Source organism: Hyla sarda, unplaced genomic scaffold, assembly GCF_029499605.1.
Source record: "Hyla sarda isolate aHylSar1 unplaced genomic scaffold, aHylSar1.hap1 scaffold_1716, whole genome shotgun sequence".
Lineage (NCBI taxonomy): Eukaryota > Metazoa > Chordata > Amphibia > Anura > Hylidae > Hyla > Hyla sarda.
The window spans coordinates 1-23,246 of NW_026608356.1; the positions used below are offsets into that span (position 1 = coordinate 1).

General features: G+C 46.2%; 10 non-coding genes and 1 pseudogene across 10 annotated transcripts; all 11 read left to right on the forward strand.

Moving 5' to 3' along the window:
• Positions 1-300: 300 nt before the first annotated feature.
• Positions 301-491, forward strand: LOC130312406 (U2 spliceosomal RNA). Its single transcript, XR_008860527.1, has one exon. It is a non-coding gene; the product is annotated as a U2 spliceosomal RNA (small nuclear RNA).
• A 2,082-nt stretch (positions 492-2,573) lies between these two features.
• Positions 2,574-2,764, forward strand: LOC130312418 (U2 spliceosomal RNA). The gene has a single exon (XR_008860538.1). It is a non-coding gene; the product is annotated as a U2 spliceosomal RNA (small nuclear RNA).
• Positions 2,765-4,850: 2,086 nt separating this feature from the next.
• Positions 4,851-5,041, forward strand: LOC130312430 (U2 spliceosomal RNA). The gene has a single exon (XR_008860549.1). It is a non-coding gene; the product is annotated as a U2 spliceosomal RNA (small nuclear RNA).
• Positions 5,042-7,122: 2,081 nt separating this feature from the next.
• On the forward strand, positions 7,123-7,313 carry LOC130312440 (U2 spliceosomal RNA). Its single transcript, XR_008860556.1, has one exon. It is a non-coding gene; the product is annotated as a U2 spliceosomal RNA (small nuclear RNA).
• A 2,082-nt stretch (positions 7,314-9,395) lies between these two features.
• LOC130312441 (U2 spliceosomal RNA) lies at positions 9,396-9,586 on the forward strand. Its single transcript, XR_008860557.1, has one exon. It is a non-coding gene; the product is annotated as a U2 spliceosomal RNA (small nuclear RNA).
• A 2,083-nt stretch (positions 9,587-11,669) lies between these two features.
• LOC130312407 (U2 spliceosomal RNA) lies at positions 11,670-11,860 on the forward strand. Its single transcript, XR_008860528.1, has one exon. It is a non-coding gene; the product is annotated as a U2 spliceosomal RNA (small nuclear RNA).
• Positions 11,861-13,944: 2,084 nt separating this feature from the next.
• Positions 13,945-14,135, forward strand: LOC130312408 (U2 spliceosomal RNA). Its single transcript, XR_008860529.1, has one exon. It is a non-coding gene; the product is annotated as a U2 spliceosomal RNA (small nuclear RNA).
• Positions 14,136-16,209: 2,074 nt separating this feature from the next.
• On the forward strand, positions 16,210-16,369 carry LOC130312438 (U2 spliceosomal RNA; annotated as a pseudogene).
• Positions 16,370-17,061: 692 nt separating this feature from the next.
• LOC130312436 (U2 spliceosomal RNA) lies at positions 17,062-17,250 on the forward strand. Its single transcript, XR_008860554.1, has one exon. It is a non-coding gene; the product is annotated as a U2 spliceosomal RNA (small nuclear RNA).
• Positions 17,251-19,335: 2,085 nt separating this feature from the next.
• On the forward strand, positions 19,336-19,526 carry LOC130312410 (U2 spliceosomal RNA). Its single transcript, XR_008860530.1, has one exon. It is a non-coding gene; the product is annotated as a U2 spliceosomal RNA (small nuclear RNA).
• A 2,086-nt stretch (positions 19,527-21,612) lies between these two features.
• LOC130312411 (U2 spliceosomal RNA) lies at positions 21,613-21,803 on the forward strand. The gene has a single exon (XR_008860531.1). It is a non-coding gene; the product is annotated as a U2 spliceosomal RNA (small nuclear RNA).
• The last annotated feature ends 1,443 nt before the right edge of the window (positions 21,804-23,246 follow it).

Sequence of the window (23,246 nt, forward strand, 5' to 3'; positions counted from 1 at the left end):
TGTGTGTGTGTTTCCTATGCAGATCCTAAGCCCAGTGTCACATGCAAGTAGGAGGAGTAAGAAGGGTTCCTGGCAAATCCGGGTTATGGATTGCATTTAAAAAGGCCCCGTGGGAGTGCAATGGGCCCCTGTCTTGCTGCTTAGCAATAATGGTATGGGTTTAGGTTCTGCTGTGTGTACTGGTGGTTGACTGCCCCCCAGCCCAGAGTGTGCATGGAAAATTGTCTGGCAGCCTCCCTGACAGCAAGCAGTGATAGTGCCCATGAAGGGGACCTTGTTGGGCCCGCCCCTTTCACGGTTATCGCTTCTCGGCCTTTTGGCTAAGATCAAGTGTAGTATCTGTTCTTATCAGTTTAATATCTGATACGTCCCCTATCTGGGGACCATATATTAAATGGATTTTTGAGAACGGGGGCCGATTTCGAAGCTTGCTTCCGTCGCCCTATGCATTGACCCGATATGGCAGTATCTTCGGGTACAGTGCACCACCCCCTTACAGGGTTAAAAAGAAAGATTCCTACTTTCATTGCTACCTGCTTGCTGGCTAGCCAGCTAGCCAGCCCTGTGGGCCTTGCTGCTGCAGCCAAAAAACAAAAGGTGGTGCTGCTGCTGCTGCTTCTGCTGCTTCTGCTTGTGTCTGGCCGCTGTTGGAGCGTCCAGGCACAGGACTTCTGCTGCTGCTGACTAAATGGCCTCCTTAATTGGATCATTTGAGTAGCCAGCACACCTGTGCAGGTAGGGCATGACATGATAGGCAGCTGCCTTGATAGCGGGTGGGTGCTGAATGTTCCTAATTGACAAAATAAGATTAATGCTTATGAAGAAATATAAAATCTCATCCCTTCCCCAATATCGCGCCACACCCCTACCCCTTAATTCCCTGGTTGAACTTGATGGACATATGTCTTTTTTCGACCGTACTAACTATGTAACTATGTAACATAACATGGGGGGGGGGGGGTCTCCTGGCTGTTCACACAGGTGTGTCATTGCTGTACATTGACCATGCATTGCTTCTGTGGTATTGCAAAGGCAAAGACAAATGCTTCCAGCCATCCATTGCACTAATGGATTGGTCATCAGCTGGCTGTCTATGTCCCGCATCAATATAGACCAAAGTACAGAGGGTTAGGCTATGCTATTGTGCACCTACCTGATGCATCAGAAGGTGCGAGGCCCTTGCTAAATTCTGTGCACAGACTTTGAGATCTATACTTTAGACTGTATCTAAACCTGCTCCAACATGGACTGACATTCTGGCCTACTTTCAGCCGATGCGACTTGTCTGTCGCTGAACAGTCGCTTTTTATGTATTCAGCACCTATGTATAATGTTGTAAAAATGCTCTAGAAGCTAAAGTCGCAGAAATGTCACACATATTTGGCCTGCAACTTTCTGTGCGACAAATTCAGACAGGAAAAATCAGTATAAATCCTTAGAAAATTATCCCCCAGTGTCTCCATCTGCTGGCGGTATTGAATAAGCATTGCTGCACTGATGGGGTATGCATTAGACGAAAAAAAAGAAGAAAAAGAAGAATAATACGCCCAGAAAAGAGGCGAAAAGGAGAAAAACGTAAAAAAACGTGAAAAAAAAGTAAGAGGAAGAGAAGGGAAAAAAAGGTGGAAATGGGTTTAAAAGTGATTTCGGCGGAGAAATATATATATATATATATATATATATATATATATATATATATACGCGCACACACACACATATATATAAACGTATTCTCCGTTGAGATATTGCAGCCGCTGCTGTGTCCAGGCCCAGGAGCCTTAGCACTGTGCTGTGATGTCACTCAATACCACTGACATCACTAGGTGTAAACAACATCTCTCCTTTGCTGTGTATGTGACTATGGAGCTGTTTGGTGATGTCGTCTATTATGGCCTTCATAGAAGCAACAGGAGATTGTTGCATCCATCTAGAACCCTCAGAACTACAGTGCTATGATGTCACTCACTTCCACAGGCCTTGCAGAGTGTAAACAACAACAACCCAGCTTTGTTGTGTATGTAACCATAGGGATTTGTGATGTCACCTAGAACCTTCACAGCAGCGACAGCTTTATGAGGAGCATCAGCACTGCTCTGCCTGAGCAGAACCATCACCGCCATAGGTTGTCAAATAACCCGGATTTAACCCACACAGGTAAGTCCAATGGGGTGCAGGCATGTCCTCTATGCTTACAGCTTCCCGTGGGTGTTGGTTTGATACCGTTTGGGGACAGCCAAGGAGGCATCTGCAGGCAACAAAGGTAGGTGTGTGCTTGTGTGTGTGTTTCCTATGCAGATCCTAAGCCCAGTGTCACATGCAAGTAGGAGGAGTAAGAAGGGTTCCTGGCAAATCCGGGTTATGGATTGCATTTAAAAAGGCCCCGTGGGAGTGCAATGGGCCCCTGTCTTGCTGCTTAGCAATAATGGTATGGGTTTAGGTTCTGCTGTGTGTACTGGTGGTTGACTGCCCCCCAGCCCAGAGTGTGCATGGAAAATTGTCTGGCAGCCTCCCTGACAGCAAGCAGTGATAGTGCCCATGAAGGGGACCTTGTTGGGCCCGCCCCTTTCACGGTTATCGCTTCTCGGCCTTTTGGCTAAGATCAAGTGTAGTATCTGTTCTTATCAGTTTAATATCTGATACGTCCCCTATCTGGGGACCATATATTAAATGGATTTTTGAGAACGGGGGCCGATTTCGAAGCTTGCTTCCGTCGCCCTATGCATTGACCCGATATGGCAGTATCTTCGGGTACAGTGCACCACCCCCTTACAGGGTTAAAAAGAAAGATTCCTACTTTCATTGCTACCTGCTTGCTGGCTAGCCAGCTAGCCAGCCCTGTGGGCCTTGCTGCTGCAGCCAAAAAACAAAAGGTGGTGCTGCTGCTGCTGCTTCTGCTGCTTCTGCTTGTGTCTGGCCGCTGTTGGAGCGTCCAGGCACAGGACTTCTGCTGCTGCTGACTAAATGGCCTCCTTAATTGGATCATTTGAGTAGCCAGCACACCTGTGCAGGTAGGGCATGACATGATAGGCAGCTGCCTTGATAGCGGGTGGGTGCTGAATGTTCCTAATTGACAAAATAAGATTAATGCTTATGAAGAAATATAAAATCTCATCCCTTCCCCAATATCGCGCCACACCCCTACCCCTTAATTCCCTGGTTGAACTTGATGGACATATGTCTTTTTTCGACCGTACTAACTATGTAACTATGTAACATAACATGGGGGGGGGGGGGGGTCTCCTGGCTGTATACACAGGTGTGTCATTGCTGTACATTGACCATGCATTGCTTCTGTGGTATTGCAAAGGCAAAGACAAATGCTTCCAGCCATCCATTGCACTAATGGATTGGTCATCAGCTGGCTGTCTATGTCCCGCATCAATATAGACCAAAGTACAGAGGGTTAGGCTATGCTATTGTGCACCTACCTGATGCATCAGAAGGTGCGAGGCCCTTGCTAAATTCTGTGCACAGACTTTGAGATCTATACTTTAGACTGTATCTAAACCTGCTCCAACATGGACTGACATTCTGGCCTACTTTCAGCCGATGCGACTTGTCTGTCGCTGAACAGTCGCTTTTTATGTATTCAGCACCTATGTATAATGTTGTAAAAATGCTCTAGAAGCTAAAGTCGCAGAAATGTCACACATATTTGGCCTGCAACTTTCTGTGCGACAAATTCAGACAGGAAAAATCAGTATAAATCCTTAGAAAATTATCCCCCAGTGTCTCCATCTGCTGGCGGTATTGAATAAGCATTGCTGCACTGATGGGGTATGCATTAGACGAAAAAAAAGAAGAAAAAGAAGAATAATACGCCCAGAAAAGAGGCGAAAAGGAGAAAAACGTAAAAAAACGTGAAAAAAAAGTAAGAGGAAGAGAAGGGAAAAAAAGGTGGAAATGGGTTTAAAAGTGATTTCGGCGGAGAAATATATATATATATATATATATATATATATATATATATATATATACGCGCACACACACACATATATATAAACGTATTCTCCGTTGAGATATTGCAGCCGCTGCTGTGTCCAGGCCCAGGAGCCTTAGCACTGTGCTGTGATGTCACTCAATACCACTGACATCACTAGGTGTAAACAACATCTCTCCTTTGCTGTGTATGTGACTATGGAGCTGTTTGGTGATGTCGTCTATTATGGCCTTCATAGAAGCAACAGGAGATTGTTGCATCCATCTAGAACCCTCAGAACTACAGTGCTATGATGTCACTCACTTCCACAGGCCTTGCAGAGTGTAAACAACAACAACCCAGCTTTGTTGTGTATGTAACCATAGGGATTTGTGATGTCACCTAGAACCTTCACAGCAGCGACAGCTTTATGAGGAGCATCAGCACTGCTCTGCCTGAGCAGAACCATCACCGCCATAGGTTGTCAAATAACCCGGATTTAACCCACACAGGTAAGTCCAATGGGGTGCAGGCATGTCCTCTATGCTTACAGCTTCCCGTGGGTGTTGGTTTGATACCGTTTGGGGACAGCCAAGGAGGCATCTGCAGGCAACAAAGGTAGGTGTGTGCTTGTGTGTGTGTTTCCTATGCAGATCCTAAGCCCAGTGTCACATGCAAGTAGGAGGAGTAAGAAGGGTTCCTGGCAAATCCGGGTTATGGATTGCATTTAAAAAGGCCCCGTGGGAGTGCAATGGGCCCCTGTCTTGCTGCTTAGCAATAATGGTATGGGTTTAGGTTCTGCTGTGTGTACTGGTGGTTGACTGCCCCCCAGCCCAGAGTGTGCATGGAAAATTGTCTGGCAGCCTCCCTGACAGCAAGCAGTGATAGTGCCCATGAAGGGGACCTTGTTGGGCCCGCCCCTTTCACGGTTATCGCTTCTCGGCCTTTTGGCTAAGATCAAGTGTAGTATCTGTTCTTATCAGTTTAATATCTGATACGTCCCCTATCTGGGGACCATATATTAAATGGATTTTTGAGAACGGGGGCCGATTTCGAAGCTTGCTTCCGTCGCCCTATGCATTGACCCGATATGGCAGTATCTTCGGGTACAGTGCACCACCCCCTTACAGGGTTAAAAAGAAAGATTCCTACTTTCATTGCTACCTGCTTGCTGGCTAGCCAGCTAGCCAGCCCTGTGGGCCTTGCTGCTACAGCCAAAAAACAAAAGGTGGTGCTGCTGCTGCTGCTTCTGCTGCTTCTGCTTGTGTCTGGCCGCTGTTGGAGCGTCCAGGCACAGGACTTCTGCTGCTGCTGACTAAATGGCCTCCTTAATTGGATCATTTGAGTAGCCAGCACACCTGTGCAGGTAGGGCATGACATGATAGGCAGCTGCCTTGATAGCGGGTGGGTGCTGAATGTTCCTAATTGACAAAATAAGATTAATGCTTATGAAGAAATATAAAATCTCATCCCTTCCCCAATATCGCGCCACACCCCTACCCCTTAATTCCCTGGTTGAACTTGATGGACATATGTCTTTTTTCGACCGTACTAACTATGTAACTATGTAACATAACATGGGGGGGGGGGGGGTCTCCTGGCTGTTCACACAGGTGTGTCATTGCTGTACATTGACCATGCATTGCTTCTGTGGTATTGCAAAGGCAAAGACAAATGCTTCCAGCCATCCATTGCACTAATGGATTGGTCATCAGCTGGCTGTCTATGTCCCGCATCAATATAGACCAAAGTACAGAGGGTTAGGCTATGCTATTGTGCACCTACCTGATGCATCAGAAGGTGCGAGGCCCTTGCTAAATTCTGTGCACAGACTTTGAGATCTATACTTTAGACTGTATCTAAACCTGCTCCAACATGGACTGACATTCTGGCCTACTTTCAGCCGATGCGACTTGTCTGTCGCTGAACAGTCGCTTTTTATGTATTCAGCACCTATGTATAATGTTGTAAAAATGCTCTAGAAGCTAAAGTCGCAGAAATGTCACACATATTTGGCCTGCAACTTTCTGTGCGACAAATTCAGACAGGAAAAATCAGTATAAATCCTTAGAAAATTATCCCCCAGTGTCTCCATCTGCTGGCGGTATTGAATAAGCATTGCTGCACTGATGGGGTATGCATTAGACGAAAAAAAAGAAGAAAAAGAAGAATAATACGCCCAGAAAAGAGGCGAAAAGGAGAAAAACGTAAAAAAACGTGAAAAAAAAGTAAGAGGAAGAGAAGGGAAAAAAAGGTGGAAATGGGTTTAAAAGTGATTTCGGCGGAGATATATATATATATATATATATATATATATATATATATATATACGCGCACACACACACATATATATAAACGTATTCTCCGTTGAGATATTGCAGCCGCTGCTGTGTCCAGGCCCAGGAGCCTTAGCACTGTGCTGTGATGTCACTCAATACCACTGACATCACTAGGTGTAAACAACATCTCTCCTTTGCTGTGTATGTGACTATGGAGCTGTTTGGTGATGTCGTCTATTATGGCCTTCATAGAAGCAACAGGAGATTGTTGCATCCATCTAGAACCCTCAGAACTACAGTGCTATGATGTCACTCACTTCCACAGGCCTTGCAGAGTGTAAACAACAACAACCCAGCTTTGTTGTGTATGTAACCATAGGGATTTGTGATGTCACCTAGAACCTTCACAGCAGCGACAGCTTTATGAGGAGCATCAGCACTGCTCTGCCTGAGCAGAACCATCACCGCCATAGGTTGTCAAATAACCCGGATTTAACCCACACAGGTAAGTCCAATGGGGTGCAGGCATGTCCTCTATGCTTACAGCTTCCCGTGGGTGTTGGTTTGATACCGTTTGGGGACAGCCAAGGAGGCATCTGCAGGCAACAAAGGTAGGTGTGTGCTTGTGTGTGTGTTTCCTATGCAGATCCTAAGCCCAGTGTCACATGCAAGTAGGAGGAGTAAGAAGGGTTCCTGGCAAATCCGGGTTATGGATTGCATTTAAAAAGGCCCCGTGGGAGTGCAATGGGCCCCTGTCTTGCTGCTTAGCAATAATGGTATGGGTTTAGGTTCTGCTGTGTGTACTGGTGGTTGACTGCCCCCCAGCCCAGAGTGTGCATGGAAAATTGTCTGGCAGCCTCCCTGACAGCAAGCAGTGATAGTGCCCATGAAGGGGACCTTGTTGGGCCCGCCCCTTTCACGGTTATCGCTTCTCGGCCTTTTGGCTAAGATCAAGTGTAGTATCTGTTCTTATCAGTTTAATATCTGATACGTCCCCTATCTGGGGACCATATATTAAATGGATTTTTGAGAACGGGGGCCGATTTCGAAGCTTGCTTCCGTCGCCCTATGCATTGACCCGATATGGCAGTATCTTCGGGTACAGTGCACCACCCCCTTACAGGGTTAAAAAGAAAGATTCCTACTTTCATTGCTACCTGCTTGCTGGCTAGCCAGCTAGCCAGCCCTGTGGGCCTTGCTGCTGCAGCCAAAAAACAAAAGGTGGTGCTGCTGCTGCTGCTTCTGCTGCTTCTGCTTGTGTCTGGCCGCTGTTGGAGCGTCCAGGCACAGGACTTCTGCTGCTGCTGACTAAATGGCCTCCTTAATTGGATCATTTGAGTAGCCAGCACACCTGTGCAGGTAGGGCATGACATGATAGGCAGCTGCCTTGATAGCGGGTGGGTGCTGAATGTTCCTAATTGACAAAATAAGATTAATGCTTATGAAGAAATATAAAATCTCATCCCTTCCCCAATATCGCGCCACACCCCTACCCCTTAATTCCCTGGTTGAACTTGATGGACATATGTCTTTTTTCGACCGTACTAACTATGTAACTATGTAACATAACATGGGGGGGGGGGTCTCCTGGCTGTTCACACAGGTGTGTCATTGCTGTACATTGACCATGCATTGCTTCTGTGGTATTGCAAAGGCAAAGACAAATGCTTCCAGCCATCCATTGCACTAATGGATTGGTCATCAGCTGGCTGTCTATGTCCCGCATCAATATAGACCAAAGTACAGAGGGTTAGGCTATGCTATTGTGCACCTACCTGATGCATCAGAAGGTGCGAGGCCCTTGCTAAATTCTGTGCACAGACTTTGAGATCTATACTTTAGACTGTATCTAAACCTGCTCCAACATGGACTGACATTCTGGCCTACTTTCAGCCGATGCGACTTGTCTGTCGCTGAACAGTCGCTTTTTATGTATTCAGCACCTATGTATAATGTTGTAAAAATGCTCTAGAAGCTAAAGTCGCAGAAATGTCACACATATTTGGCCTGCAACTTTCTGTGCGACAAATTCAGACAGGAAAAATCAGTATAAATCCTTAGAAAATTATCCCCCAGTGTCTCCATCTGCTGGCGGTATTGAATAAGCATTGCTGCACTGATGGGGTATGCATTAGACGAAAAAAAAGAAGAAAAAGAAGAATAATACGCCCAGAAAAGAGGCGAAAAGGAGAAAAACGTAAAAAAACGTGAAAAAAAAGTAAGAGGAAGAGAAGGGAAAAAAAGGTGGAAATGGGTTTAAAAGTGATTTCGGCGGAGAAATATATATATATATATATATATATATATATATATATATATATATACGCGCACACACACACATATATATAAACGTATTCTCCGTTGAGATATTGCAGCCGCTGCTGTGTCCAGGCCCAGGAGCCTTAGCACTGTGCTGTGATGTCACTCAATACCACTGACATCACTAGGTGTAAACAACATCTCTCCTTTGCTGTGTATGTGACTATGGAGCTGTTTGGTGATGTCGTCTATTATGGCCTTCATAGAAGCAACAGGAGATTGTTGCATCCATCTAGAACCCTCAGAACTACAGTGCTATGATGTCACTCACTTCCACAGGCCTTGCAGAGTGTAAACAACAACAACCCAGCTTTGTTGTGTATGTAACCATAGGGATTTGTGATGTCACCTAGAACCTTCACAGCAGCGACAGCTTTATGAGGAGCATCAGCACTGCTCTGCCTGAGCAGAACCATCACCGCCATAGGTTGTCAAATAACCCGGATTTAACCCACACAGGTAAGTCCAATGGGGTGCAGGCATGTCCTCTATGCTTACAGCTTCCCGTGGGTGTTGGTTTGATACCGTTTGGGGACAGCCAAGGAGGCATCTGCAGGCAACAAAGGTAGGTGTGTGCTTGTGTGTGTGTTTCCTATGCAGATCCTAAGCCCAGTGTCACATGCAAGTAGGAGGAGTAAGAAGGGTTCCTGGCAAATCCGGGTTATGGATTGCATTTAAAAAGGCCCCGTGGGAGTGCAATGGGCCCCTGTCTTGCTGCTTAGCAATAATGGTATGGGTTTAGGTTCTGCTGTGTGTACTGGTGGTTGACTGCCCCCCAGCCCAGAGTGTGCATGGAAAATTGTCTGGCAGCCTCCCTGACAGCAAGCAGTGATAGTGCCCATGAAGGGGACCTTGTTGGGCCCGCCCCTTTCACGGTTATCGCTTCTCGGCCTTTTGGCTAAGATCAAGTGTAGTATCTGTTCTTATCAGTTTAATATCTGATACGTCCCCTATCTGGGGACCATATATTAAATGGATTTTTGAGAACGGGGGCCGATTTCGAAGCTTGCTTCCGTCGCCCTATGCATTGACCCGATATGGCAGTATCTTCGGGTACAGTGCACCACCCCCTTACAGGGTTAAAAAGAAAGATTCCTACTTTCATTGCTACCTGCTTGCTGGCTAGCCAGCTAGCCAGCCCTGTGGGCCTTGCTGCTGCAGCCAAAAAACAAAAGGTGGTGCTGCTGCTGCTGCTTCTGCTGCTTCTGCTTGTGTCTGGCCGCTGTTGGAGCGTCCAGGCACAGGACTTCTGCTGCTGCTGACTAAATGGCCTCCTTAATTGGATCATTTGAGTAGCCAGCACACCTGTGCAGGTAGGGCATGACATGATAGGCAGCTGCCTTGATAGCGGGTGGGTGCTGAATGTTCCTAATTGACAAAATAAGATTAATGCTTATGAAGAAATATAAAATCTCATCCCTTCCCCAATATCGCGCCACACCCCTACCCCTTAATTCCCTGGTTGAACTTGATGGACATATGTCTTTTTTCGACCGTACTAACTATGTAACTATGTAACATAACATGGGGGGGGGGGGTCTCCTGGCTGTTCACACAGGTGTGTCATTGCTGTACATTGACCATGCATTGCTTCTGTGGTATTGCAAAGGCAAAGACAAATGCTTCCAGCCATCCATTGCACTAATGGATTGGTCATCAGCTGGCTGTCTATGTCCCGCATCAATATAGACCAAAGTACAGAGGGTTAGGCTATGCTATTGTGCACCTACCTGATGCATCAGAAGGTGCGAGGCCCTTGCTAAATTCTGTGCACAGACTTTGAGATCTATACTTTAGACTGTATCTAAACCTGCTCCAACATGGACTGACATTCTGGCCTACTTTCAGCCGATGCGACTTGTCTGTCGCTGAACAGTCGCTTTTTATGTATTCAGCACCTATGTATAATGTTGTAAAAATGCTCTAGAAGCTAAAGTCGCAGAAATGTCACACATATTTGGCCTGCAACTTTCTGTGCGACAAATTCAGACAGGAAAAATCAGTATAAATCCTTAGAAAATTATCCCCCAGTGTCTCCATCTGCTGGCGGTATTGAATAAGCATTGCTGCACTGATGGGGTATGCATTAGACGAAAAAAAAGAAGAAAAAGAAGAATAATACGCCCAGAAAAGAGGCGAAAAGGAGAAAAACGTAAAAAAACGTGAAAAAAAAGTAAGAGGAAGAGAAGGGAAAAAAAGGTGGAAATGGGTTTAAAAGTGATTTCGGCGGAGAAATATATATATATATATATATATATATATATATATATATATATATACGCGCACACACACACATATATATAAACGTATTCTCCGTTGAGATATTGCAGCCGCTGCTGTGTCCAGGCCCAGGAGCCTTAGCACTGTGCTGTGATGTCACTCAATACCACTGACATCACTAGGTGTAAACAACATCTCTCCTTTGCTGTGTATGTGACTATGGAGCTGTTTGGTGATGTCGTCTATTATGGCCTTCATAGAAGCAACAGGAGATTGTTGCATCCATCTAGAACCCTCAGAACTACAGTGCTATGATGTCACTCACTTCCACAGGCCTTGCAGAGTGTAAACAACAACAACCCAGCTTTGTTGTGTATGTAACCATAGGGATTTGTGATGTCACCTAGAACCTTCACAGCAGCGACAGCTTTATGAGGAGCATCAGCACTGCTCTGCCTGAGCAGAACCATCACCGCCATAGGTTGTCAAATAACCCGGATTTAACCCACACAGGTAAGTCCAATGGGGTGCAGGCATGTCCTCTATGCTTACAGCTTCCCGTGGGTGTTGGTTTGATACCGTTTGGGGACAGCCAAGGAGGCATCTGCAGGCAACAAAGGTAGGTGTGTGCTTGTGTGTGTGTTTCCTATGCAGATCCTAAGCCCAGTGTCACATGCAAGTAGGAGGAGTAAGAAGGGTTCCTGGCAAATCCGGGTTATGGATTGCATTTAAAAAGGCCCCGTGGGAGTGCAATGGGCCCCTGTCTTGCTGCTTAGCAATAATGGTATGGGTTTAGGTTCTGCTGTGTGTACTGGTGGTTGACTGCCCCCCAGCCCAGAGTGTGCATGGAAAATTGTCTGGCAGCCTCCCTGACAGCAAGCAGTGATAGTGCCCATGAAGGGGACCTTGTTGGGCCCGCCCCTTTCACGGTTATCGCTTCTCGGCCTTTTGGCTAAGATCAAGTGTAGTATCTGTTCTTATCAGTTTAATATCTGATACGTCCCCTATCTGGGGACCATATATTAAATGGATTTTTGAGAACGGGGGCCGATTTCGAAGCTTGCTTCCGTCGCCCTATGCATTGACCCGATATGGCAGTATCTTCGGGTACAGTGCACCACCCCCTTACAGGGTTAAAAAGAAAGATTCCTACTTTCATTGCTACCTGCTTGCTGGCTAGCCAGCTAGCCAGCCCTGTGGGCCTTGCTGCTGCAGCCAAAAAACAAAAGGTGGTGCTGCTGCTGCTGCTGCTGCTGCTTCTGCTGCTTCTGCTTGTGTCTGGCCGCTGTTGGAGCGTCCAGGCACAGGACTTCTGCTGCTGCTGACTAAATGGCCTCCTTAATTGGATCATTTGAGTAGCCAGCACACCTGTGCAGGTAGGGCATGACATGATAGGCAGCTGCCTTGATAGCGGGTGGGTGCTGAATGTTCCTAATTGACAAAATAAGATTAATGCTTATGAAGAAATATAAAATCTCATCCCTTCCCCAATATCGCGCCACACCCCTACCCCTTAATTCCCTGGTTGAACTTGATGGACATATGTCTTTTTTCGACCGTACTAACTATGTAACTATGTAACATAACATGGGGGGGGGGGGTCTCCTGGCTGTTCACACAGGTGTGTCATTGCTGTACATTGACCATGCATTGCTTCTGTGGTATTGCAAAGGCAAAGACAAATGCTTCCAGCCATCCATTGCACTAATGGATTGGTCATCAGCTGGCTGTCTATGTCCCGCATCAATATAGACCAAAGTACAGAGGGTTAGGCTATGCTATTGTGCACCTACCTGATGCATCAGAAGGTGCGAGGCCCTTGCTAAATTCTGTGCACAGACTTTGAGATCTATACTTTAGACTGTATCTAAACCTGCTCCAACATGGACTGACATTCTGGCCTACTTTCAGCCGATGCGACTTGTCTGTCGCTGAACAGTCGCTTTTTATGTATTCAGCACCTATGTATAATGTTGTAAAAATGCTCTAGAAGCTAAAGTCGCAGAAATGTCACACATATTTGGCCTGCAACTTTCTGTGCGACAAATTCAGACAGGAAAAATCAGTATAAATCCTTAGAAAATTATCCCCCAGTGTCTCCATCTGCTGGCGGTATTGAATAAGCATTGCTGCACTGATGGGGTATGCATTAGACGGAAAAAAAGAAGAAAAAGAAGAATAATACGCCCAGAAAAGAGGCGAAAAGGAGAAAAACGTAAAAAAACGTGAAAAAAAAGTAAGAGGAAGAGAAGGGAAAAAAAGGTGGAAATGGGTTTAAAAGTGATTTCGGCGGAGAAATATATATATATATATATATATATATATATATATATACGCGCACACACACACATATATATAAACGTATTCTCCGTTGAGATATTGCAGCCGCTGCTGTGTCCAGGCCCAGGAGCCTTAGCACTGTGCTGTGATGTCACTCAATACCACTGACATCACTAGGTGTAAACAACATCTCTCCTTTGCTGTGTATGTGACTATGGAGCTGTTTGGTGATGTCGTCTATTATGGCCTTCATAGAAGCAACAGGAGATTGTTGCATCCATCTAGAACCCTCAGAACTACAGTGCTATGATGTCACTCACTTCCACAGGCCTTGCAGAGTGTAAACAACAACAACCCAGCTTTGTTGTGTATGTAACCATAGGGATTTGTGATGTCACCTAGAACCTTCACAGCAGCGACAGCTTTATGAGGAGCATCAGCACTGCTCTGCCTGAGCAGAACCATCACCGCCATAGGTTGTCAAATAACCCGGATTTAACCCACACAGGTAAGTCCAATGGGGTGCAGGCATGTCCTCTATGCTTACAGCTTCCCGTGGGTGTTGGTTTGATACCGTTTGGGGACAGCCAAGGAGGCATCTGCAGGCAACAAAGGTAGGTGTGTGCTTGTGTGTGTGTTTCCTATGCAGATCCTAAGCCCAGTGTCACATGCAAGTAGGAGGAGTAAGAAGGGTTCCTGGCAAATCCGGGTTATGGATTGCATTTAAAAAGGCCCCATGGGAGTGCAATGGGCCCCTGTCTTGCTGCTTAGCAATAATGGTATGGGTTTAGGTTCTGCTGTGTGTACTGGTGGTTGACTGCCCCCCAGCCCAGAGTGTGCATGGAAAATTGTCTGGCAGCCTCCCTGACAGCAAGCAGTGATAGTGCCCATGAAGGGGACCTTGTTGGGCCCGCCCCTTTCACGGTTATCGCTTCTCGGCCTTTTGGCTAAGATCAAGTGTAGTATCTGTTCTTATCAGTTTAATATCTGATACGTCCCCTATCTGGGGACCATATATTAAATGGATTTTTGAGAACGGGGGCCGATTTCGAAGCTTGCTTCCGTCGCCCTATGCATTGACCCGATATGGCAGTATCTTCGGGTACAGTGCACCACCCCCTTACAGGGTTAAAAAGAAAGATTCCTACTTTCATTGCTACCTGCTTGCTGGCTAGCCAGCTAGCCAGCCCTGTGGGCCTTGCTGCTGCAGCCAAAAAACAAAAGGTGGTGCTGCTGCTGCTGCTTCTGCTGCTTCTGCTTGTGTCTGGCCGCTGTTGGAGCGTCCAGGCACAGGACTTCTGCTGCTGCTGACTAAATGGCCTCCTTAATTGGATCATTTGAGTAGCCAGCACACCTGTGCAGGTAGGGCATGACATGATAGGCAGCTGCCTTGATAGCGGGTGGGTGCTGAATGTTCCTAATTGACAAAATAAGATTAATGCTTATGAAGAAATATAAAATCTCATCCCTTCCCCAATATCGCGCCACACCCCTACCCCTTAATTCCCTGGTTGAACTTGATGGACATATGTCTTTTTTCGACCGTACTAACTATGTAACTATGTAACATAACATGGGGGGGGGTCTCCTGGCTGTTCACACAGGTGTGTCATTGCTGTACATTGACCATGCATTGCTTCTGTGGTATTGCAAAGGCAAAGACAAATGCTTCCAGCCATCCATTGCACTAATGGATTGGTCATCAGCTGGCTGTCTATGTCCCGCATCAATATAGACCAAAGTACAGAGGGTTAGGCTATGCTATTGTGCACCTACCTGATGCATCAGAAGGTGCGAGGCCCTTGCTAAATTCTGTGCACAGACTTTGAGATCTATACTTTAGACTGTATCTAAACCTGCTCCAACATGGACTGACATTCTGGCCTACTTTCAGCCGATGCGACTTGTCTGTCGCTGAACAGTCGCTTTTTATGTATTCAGCACCTATGTATAATGTTGTAAAAATGCTCTAGAAGCTAAAGTCGCAGAAATGTCACACATATTTGGCCTGCAACTTTCTGTGCGACAAATTCAGACAGGAAAAATCAGTATAAATCCTTAGAAAATTATCCCCCAGTGTCTCCATCTGCTGGCGGTATTGAATAAGCATTGCTGCACTGATGGGGTATGCATTAGACGAAAAAAAAGAAGAAAAAGAAGAATAATACGCCCAGAAAAGAGGCGAAAAGGAGAAAAACGTAAAAAAACGTGAAAAAAAAGTAAGAGGAAGAGAAGGGAAAAAAAGGTGGAAATGGGTTTAAAAGTGATTTCGGCGGAGAAATATATATATATATATATATATATATATATATATATATACGCGCACACACACACATATATATAAACGTATTCTCCGTTGAGATATTGCAGCCGCTGCTGTGTCCAGGCCCAGGAGCCTTAGCACTGTGCTGTGATGTCACTCAATACCACTGACATCACTAGGTGTAAACAACATCTCTCCTTTGCTGTGTATGTGACTATGGAGCTGTTTGGTGATGTCGTCTATTATGGCCTTCATAGAAGCAACAGGAGATTGTTGCATCCATCTAGAACCCTCAGAACTACAGTGCTATGATGTCACTCACTTCCACAGGCCTTGCAGAGTGTAAACAACAACAACCCAGCTTTGTTGTGTATGTAACCATAGGGATTTGTGATGTCACCTAGAACCTTCACAGCAGCGACAGCTTTATGAGGAGCATCAGCACTGCTCTGCCTGAGCAGAACCATCACCGCCATAGGTTGTCAAATAACCCGGATTTAACCCACACAGGTAAGTCCAATGGGGTGCAGGCATGTCCTCTATGCTTACAGCTTCCCGTGGGTGTTGGTTTGATACCGTTTGGGGACAGCCAAGGAGGCATCTGCAGGCAACAAAGGTAGGTGTGTGCTTGTGTGTGTGTTTCCTATGCAGATCCTAAGCCCAGTGTCACATGCAAGTAGGAGGAGTAAGAAGGGTTCCTGGCAAATCCGGGTTATGGATTGCATTTAAAAAGGCCCCGTGGGAGTGCAATGGGCCCCTGTCTTGCTGCTTAGCAATAATGGTATGGGTTTAGGTTCTGCTGTGTGTACTGGTGGTTGACTGCCCCCCAGCCCAGAGTGTGCATGGAAAATTGTCTGGCAGCCTCCCTGACAGCAAGCAGTGATAGTGCCCATGAAGGGGACCTTGTTGGGCCCGCCCCTTTCACGGTTATCGCTTCTCGGCCTTTTGGCTAAGATCAAGTGTAGTATCTGTTCTTATCAGTTTTCATGCTGGTGGGGATGGGTGCTGCATGGAGGATGCAGGTGTACCAGGGCTTTCCGGGGCTGGTTCTGAGGAATCAGCTCGACGGCTGCCCCGATGTGACCTGTTCCCTCCGGGTCTCGCCATGAGGCTGAGAGGGTCTAGAGCCGAGGTACTTTTGTGCCTCGGGGAGTGGTGACCCCGAGGTGCCGAAACTCACTGGGAGAATAGACTCACTGAGTTGAAGCACGGGCACCATAATCTCTTCACCTTGTGGCACTCACCTCTTGATTCCCGGCCTTCTGGCTAGGATCAGAGAAATTTTTATAGATCCGGCCGGATGTCCGGGCAGTATATCTGCACACATTCACTTATTTATTTATTTTTTGTCTCACTGTGTCACTTTTTGCGTGTTGTGTGTTCACAGGATTTGTCAGGATGCGGTAGCCCTTCTGGGTGTCCCTCCTGGCGGTCTAGGGGAGGTGTGTGTGGCCATTAGGTTCCGCACCTCCCTGCAAACACCCCGGGTACTCCTGCTTAGCAGGGTACCTACCGTAATCGGCTCTGCGGGCAGATACCTTGGCTAACGCCAAGGGGGATGCCGGGAGCATTTGTGGTCTCCTAGTAGCTTCGGCGAAAAGGGACATCGAACCTGGAACCTCGCAGGTACCTTTTGGTCCGGAGGCGAAGGGTAAGGTTTGTTGGGGGGCCTCTCTCCTATCGGAGAAGGGCTTGCGATAGACCGCATCCTTTGTGCACGTTTTTTTAGTGTAACACGTTTGCACTTTTTCTTGCACTTTGGGTGAATCGAAAGCACGTTCCTCGGCTTTAGATAAAAAAAAAAAAAAAAAAAAAAATCTGTTCTTATCAGTTTAATATCTGATACGTCCCCTATCTGGGGACCATATATTAAATGGATTTTTGAGAACGGGGGCCGATTTCGAAGCTTGCTTCCGTCGCCCTATGCATTGACCCGATATGGCAGTATCTTCGGGTACAGTGCACCACCCCCTTACAGGGTTAAAAAGAAAGATTCCTACTTTCATTGCTACCTGCTTGCTGGCTAGCCAGCTAGCCAGCCCTGTGGGCCTTGCTGCTGCAGCCAAAAAACAAAAGGTGGTGCTGCTGCTGCTGCTTCTGCTGCTTCTGCTTGTGTCTGGCCGCTGTTGGAGCGTCCAGGCACAGGACTTCTGCTGCTGCTGACTAAATGGCCTCCTTAATTGGATCATTTGAGTAGCCAGCACACCTGTGCAGGTAGGGCATGACATGATAGGCAGCTGCCTTGATAGCGGGTGGGTGCTGAATGTTCCTAATTGACAAAATAAGATTAATGCTTATGAAGAAATATAAAATCTCATCCCTTCCCCAATATCGCGCCACACCCCTACCCCTTAATTCCCTGGTTGAACTTGATGGACATATGTCTTTTTTCGACCGTACTAACTATGTAACTATGTAACATAACATGGGGGGGGGGGGGGGTCTCCTGGCTGTTCACACAGGTGTGTCATTGCTGTACATTGACCATGCATTGCTTCTGTGGTATTGCAAAGGCAAAGACAAATGCTTCCAGCCATCCATTGCACTAATGGATTGGTCATCAGCTGGCTGTCTATGTCCCGCATCAATATAGACCAAAGTACAGAGGGTTAGGCTATGCTATTGTGCACCTACCTGATGCATCAGAAGGTGCGAGGCCCTTGCTAAATTCTGTGCACAGACTTTGAGATCTATACTTTAGACTGTATCTAAACCTGCTCCAACATGGACTGACATTCTGGCCTACTTTCAGCCGATGCGACTTGTCTGTCGCTGAACAGTCGCTTTTTATGTATTCAGCACCTATGTATAATGTTGTAAAAATGCTCTAGAAGCTAAAGTCGCAGAAATGTCACACATATTTGGCCTGCAACTTTCTGTGCGACAAATTCAGACAGGAAAAATCAGTATAAATCCTTAGAAAATTATCCCCCAGTGTCTCCATCTGCTGGCGGTATTGAATAAGCATTGCTGCACTGATGGGGTATGCATTAGACGAAAAAAAAGAAGAAAAAGAAGAATAATACGCCCAGAAAAGAGGCGAAAAGGAGAAAAACGTAAAAAAACGTGAAAAAAAAGTAAGAGGAAGAGAAGGGAAAAAAAGGTGGAAATGGGTTTAAAAGTGATTTCGGCGGAGAATATATATATATATATATATATATATATATATATATATATATATACGCGCACACACACACATATATATAAACGTATTCTCCGTTGAGATATTGCAGCCGCTGCTGTGTCCAGGCCCAGGAGCCTTAGCACTGTGCTGTGATGTCACTCAATACCACTGACATCACTAGGTGTAAACAACATCTCTCCTTTGCTGTGTATGTGACTATGGAGCTGTTTGGTGATGTCGTCTATTATGGCCTTCATAGAAGCAACAGGAGATTGTTGCATCCATCTAGAACCCTCAGAACTACAGTGCTATGATGTCACTCACTTCCACAGGCCTTGCAGAGTGTAAACAACAACAACCCAGCTTTGTTGTGTATGTAACCATAGGGATTTGTGATGTCACCTAGAACCTTCACAGCAGCGACAGCTTTATGAGGAGCATCAGCACTGCTCTGCCTGAGCAGAACCATCACCGCCATAGGTTGTCAAATAACCCGGATTTAACCCACACAGGTAAGTCCAATGGGGTGCAGGCATGTCCTCTATGCTTACAGCTTCCCGTGGGTGTTGGTTTGATACCGTTTGGGGACAGCCAAGGAGGCATCTGCAGGCAACAAAGGTAGGTGTGTGCTTGTGTGTGTGTTTCCTATGCAGATCCTAAGCCCAGTGTCACATGCAAGTAGGAGGAGTAAGAAGGGTTCCTGGCAAATCCGGGTTATGGATTGCATTTAAAAAGGCCCCGTGGGAGTGCAATGGGCCCCTGTCTTGCTGCTTAGCAATAATGGTATGGGTTTAGGTTCTGCTGTGTGTACTGGTGGTTGACTGCCCCCCAGCCCAGAGTGTGCATGGAAAATTGTCTGGCAGCCTCCCTGACAGCAAGCAGTGATAGTGCCCATGAAGGGGACCTTGTTGGGCCCGCCCCTTTCACGGTTATCGCTTCTCGGCCTTTTGGCTAAGATCAAGTGTAGTATCTGTTCTTATCAGTTTAATATCTGATACGTCCCCTATCTGGGGACCATATATTAAATGGATTTTTGAGAACGGGGGCCGATTTCGAAGCTTGCTTCCGTCGCCCTATGCATTGACCCGATATGGCAGTATCTTCGGGTACAGTGCACCACCCCCTTACAGGGTTAAAAAGAAAGATTCCTACTTTCATTGCTACCTGCTTGCTGGCTAGCCAGCTAGCCAGCCCTGTGGGCCTTGCTGCTGCAGCCAAAAAACAAAAGGTGGTGCTGCTGCTGCTGCTTCTGCTGCTTCTGCTTGTGTCTGGCCGCTGTTGGAGCGTCCAGGCACAGGACTTCTGCTGCTGCTGACTAAATGGCCTCCTTAATTGGATCATTTGAGTAGCCAGCACACCTGTGCAGGTAGGGCATGACATGATAGGCAGCTGCCTTGATAGCGGGTGGGTGCTGAATGTTCCTAATTGACAAAATAAGATTAATGCTTATGAAGAAATATAAAATCTCATCCCTTCCCCAATATCGCGCCACACCCCTACCCCTTAATTCCCTGGTTGAACTTGATGGACATATGTCTTTTTTCGACCGTACTAACTATGTAACTATGTAACATAACATGGGGGGGGGGGGGGGTCTCCTGGCTGTTCACACAGGTGTGTCATTGCTGTACATTGACCATGCATTGCTTCTGTGGTATTGCAAAGGCAAAGACAAATGCTTCCAGCCATCCATTGCACTAATGGATTGGTCATCAGCTGGCTGTCTATGTCCCGCATCAATATAGACCAAAGTACAGAGGGTTAGGCTATGCTATTGTGCACCTACCTGATGCATCAGAAGGTGCGAGGCCCTTGCTAAATTCTGTGCACAGACTTTGAGATCTATACTTTAGACTGTATCTAAACCTGCTCCAACATGGACTGACATTCTGGCCTACTTTCAGCCGATGCGACTTGTCTGTCGCTGAACAGTCGCTTTTTATGTATTCAGCACCTATGTATAATGTTGTAAAAATGCTCTAGAAGCTAAAGTCGCAGAAATGTCACACATATTTGGCCTGCAACTTTCTGTGCGACAAATTCAGACAGGAAAAATCAGTATAAATCCTTAGAAAATTATCCCCCAGTGTCTCCATCTGCTGGCGGTATTGAATAAGCATTGCTGCACTGATGGGGTATGCATTAGACGAAAAAAAAGAAGAAAAAGAAGAATAATACGCCCAGAAAAGAGGCGAAAAGGAGAAAAACGTAAAAAAACGTGAAAAAAAAGTAAGAGGAAGAGAAGGGAAAAAAAGGTGGAAATGGGTTTAAAAGTGATTTCGGCGGAGAAATATATATATATATATATATATATATATATATATATATATATATACGCGCACACACACACATATATATAAACGTATTCTCCGTTGAGATATTGCAGCCGCTGCTGTGTCCAGGCCCAGGAGCCTTAGCACTGTGCTGTGATGTCACTCAATACCACTGACATCACTAGGTGTAAACAACATCTCTCCTTTGCTGTGTATGTGACTATGGAGCTGTTTGGTGATGTCGTCTATTATGGCCTTCATAGAAGCAACAGGAGATTGTTGCATCCATCTAGAACCCTCAGAACTACAGTGCTATGATGTCACTCACTTCCACAGGCCTTGCAGAGTGTAAACAACAACAACCCAGCTTTGTTGTGTATGTAACCATAGGGATTTGTGATGTCACCTAGAACCTTCACAGCAGCGACAGCTTTATGAGGAGCATCAGCACTGCTCTGCCTGAGCAGAACCATCACCGCCATAGGTTGTCAAATAACCCGGATTTAACCCACACAGGTAAGTCCAATGGGGTGCAGGCATGTCCTCTATGCTTACAGCTTCCCGTGGGTGTTGGTTTGATACCGTTTGGGGACAGCCAAGGAGGCATCTGCAGGCAACAAAGGTAGGTGTGTGCTTGTGTGTGTGTTTCCTATGCAGATCCTAAGCCCAGTGTCACATGCAAGTAGGAGGAGTAAGAAGGGTTCCTGGCAAATCCGGGTTATGGATTGCATTTAAAAAGGCCCCGTGGGAGTGCAATGGGCCCCTGTCTTGCTGCTTAGCAATAATGGTATGGGTTTAGGTTCTGCTGTGTGTACTGGTGGTTGACTGCCCCCCAGCCCAGAGTGTGCATGGAAAATTGTCTGGCAGCCTCCCTGACAGCAAGCAGTGATAGTGCCCATGAAGGGGACCTTGTTGGGCCCGCCCCTTTCACGGTTATCGCTTCTCGGCCTTTTGGCTAAGATCAAGTGTAGTATCTGTTCTTATCAGTTTAATATCTGATACGTCCCCTATCTGGGGACCATATATTAAATGGATTTTTGAGAACGGGGGCCGATTTCGAAGCTTGCTTCCGTCGCCCTATGCATTGACCCGATATGGCAGTATCTTCGGGTACAGTGCACCACCCCCTTACAGGGTTAAAAAGAAAGATTCCTACTTTCATTGCTACCTGCTTGCTGGCTAGCCAGCTAGCCAGCCCTGTGGGCCTTGCTGCTACAGCCAAAAAACAAAAGGTGGTGCTGCTGCTGCTGCTTCTGCTGCTTCTGCTTGTGTCTGGCCGCTGTTGGAGCGTCCAGGCACAGGACTTCTGCTGCTGCTGACTAAATGGCCTCCTTAATTGGATCATTTGAGTAGCCAGCACACCTGTGCAGGTAGGGCATGACATGATAGGCAGCTGCCTTGATAGCGGGTGGGTGCTGAATGTTCCTAATTGACAAAATAAGATTAATGCTTATGAAGAAATATAAAATCTCATCCCTTCCCCAATATCGCGCCACACCCCTACCCCTTAATTCCCTGGTTGAACTTGATGGACATATGTCTTTTTTCGACCGTACTAACTATGTAACTATGTAACATAACATGGGGGGGGGGGGGGTCTCCTGGCTGTTCACACAGGTGTGTCATTGCTGTACATTGACCATGCATTGCTTCTGTGGTATTGCAAAGGCAAAGACAAATGCTTCCAGCCATCCATTGCACTAATGGATTGGTCATCAGCTGGCTGTCTATGTCCCGCATCAATATAGACCAAAGTACAGAGGGTTAGGCTATGCTATTGTGCACCTACCTGATGCATCAGAAGGTGCGAGGCCCTTGCTAAATTCTGTGCACAGACTTTGAGATCTATACTTTAGACTGTATCTAAACCTGCTCCAACATGGACTGACATTCTGGCCTACTTTCAGCCGATGCGACTTGTCTGTCGCTGAACAGTCGCTTTTTATGTATTCAGCACCTATGTATAATGTTGTAAAAATGCTCTAGAAGCTAAAGTCGCAGAAATGTCACACATATTTGGCCTGCAACTTTCTGTGCGACAAATTCAGACAGGAAAAATCAGTATAAATCCTTAGAAAATTATCCCCCAGTGTCTCCATCTGCTGGCGGTATTGAATAAGCATTGCTGCACTGATGGGGTATGCATTAGACGAAAAAAAAGAAGAAAAAGAAGAATAATACGCCCAGAAAAGAGGCGAAAAGGAGAAAAACGTAAAAAAACGTGAAAAAAAAGTAAGAGGAAGAGAAGGGAAAAAAAGGTGGAAATGGGTTTAAAAGTGATTTCGGCGGAGAAATATATATATATATATATATATATATATATATATATATATATACGCGCACACACACACATATATATAAACGTATTCTCCGTTGAGATATTGCAGCCGCTGCTGTGTCCAGGCCCAGGAGCCTTAGCACTGTGCTGTGATGTCACTCAATACCACTGACATCACTAGGTGTAAACAACATCTCTCCTTTGCTGTGTATGTGACTATGGAGCTGTTTGGTGATGTCGTCTATTATGGCCTTCATAGAAGCAACAGGAGATTGTTGCATCCATCTAGAA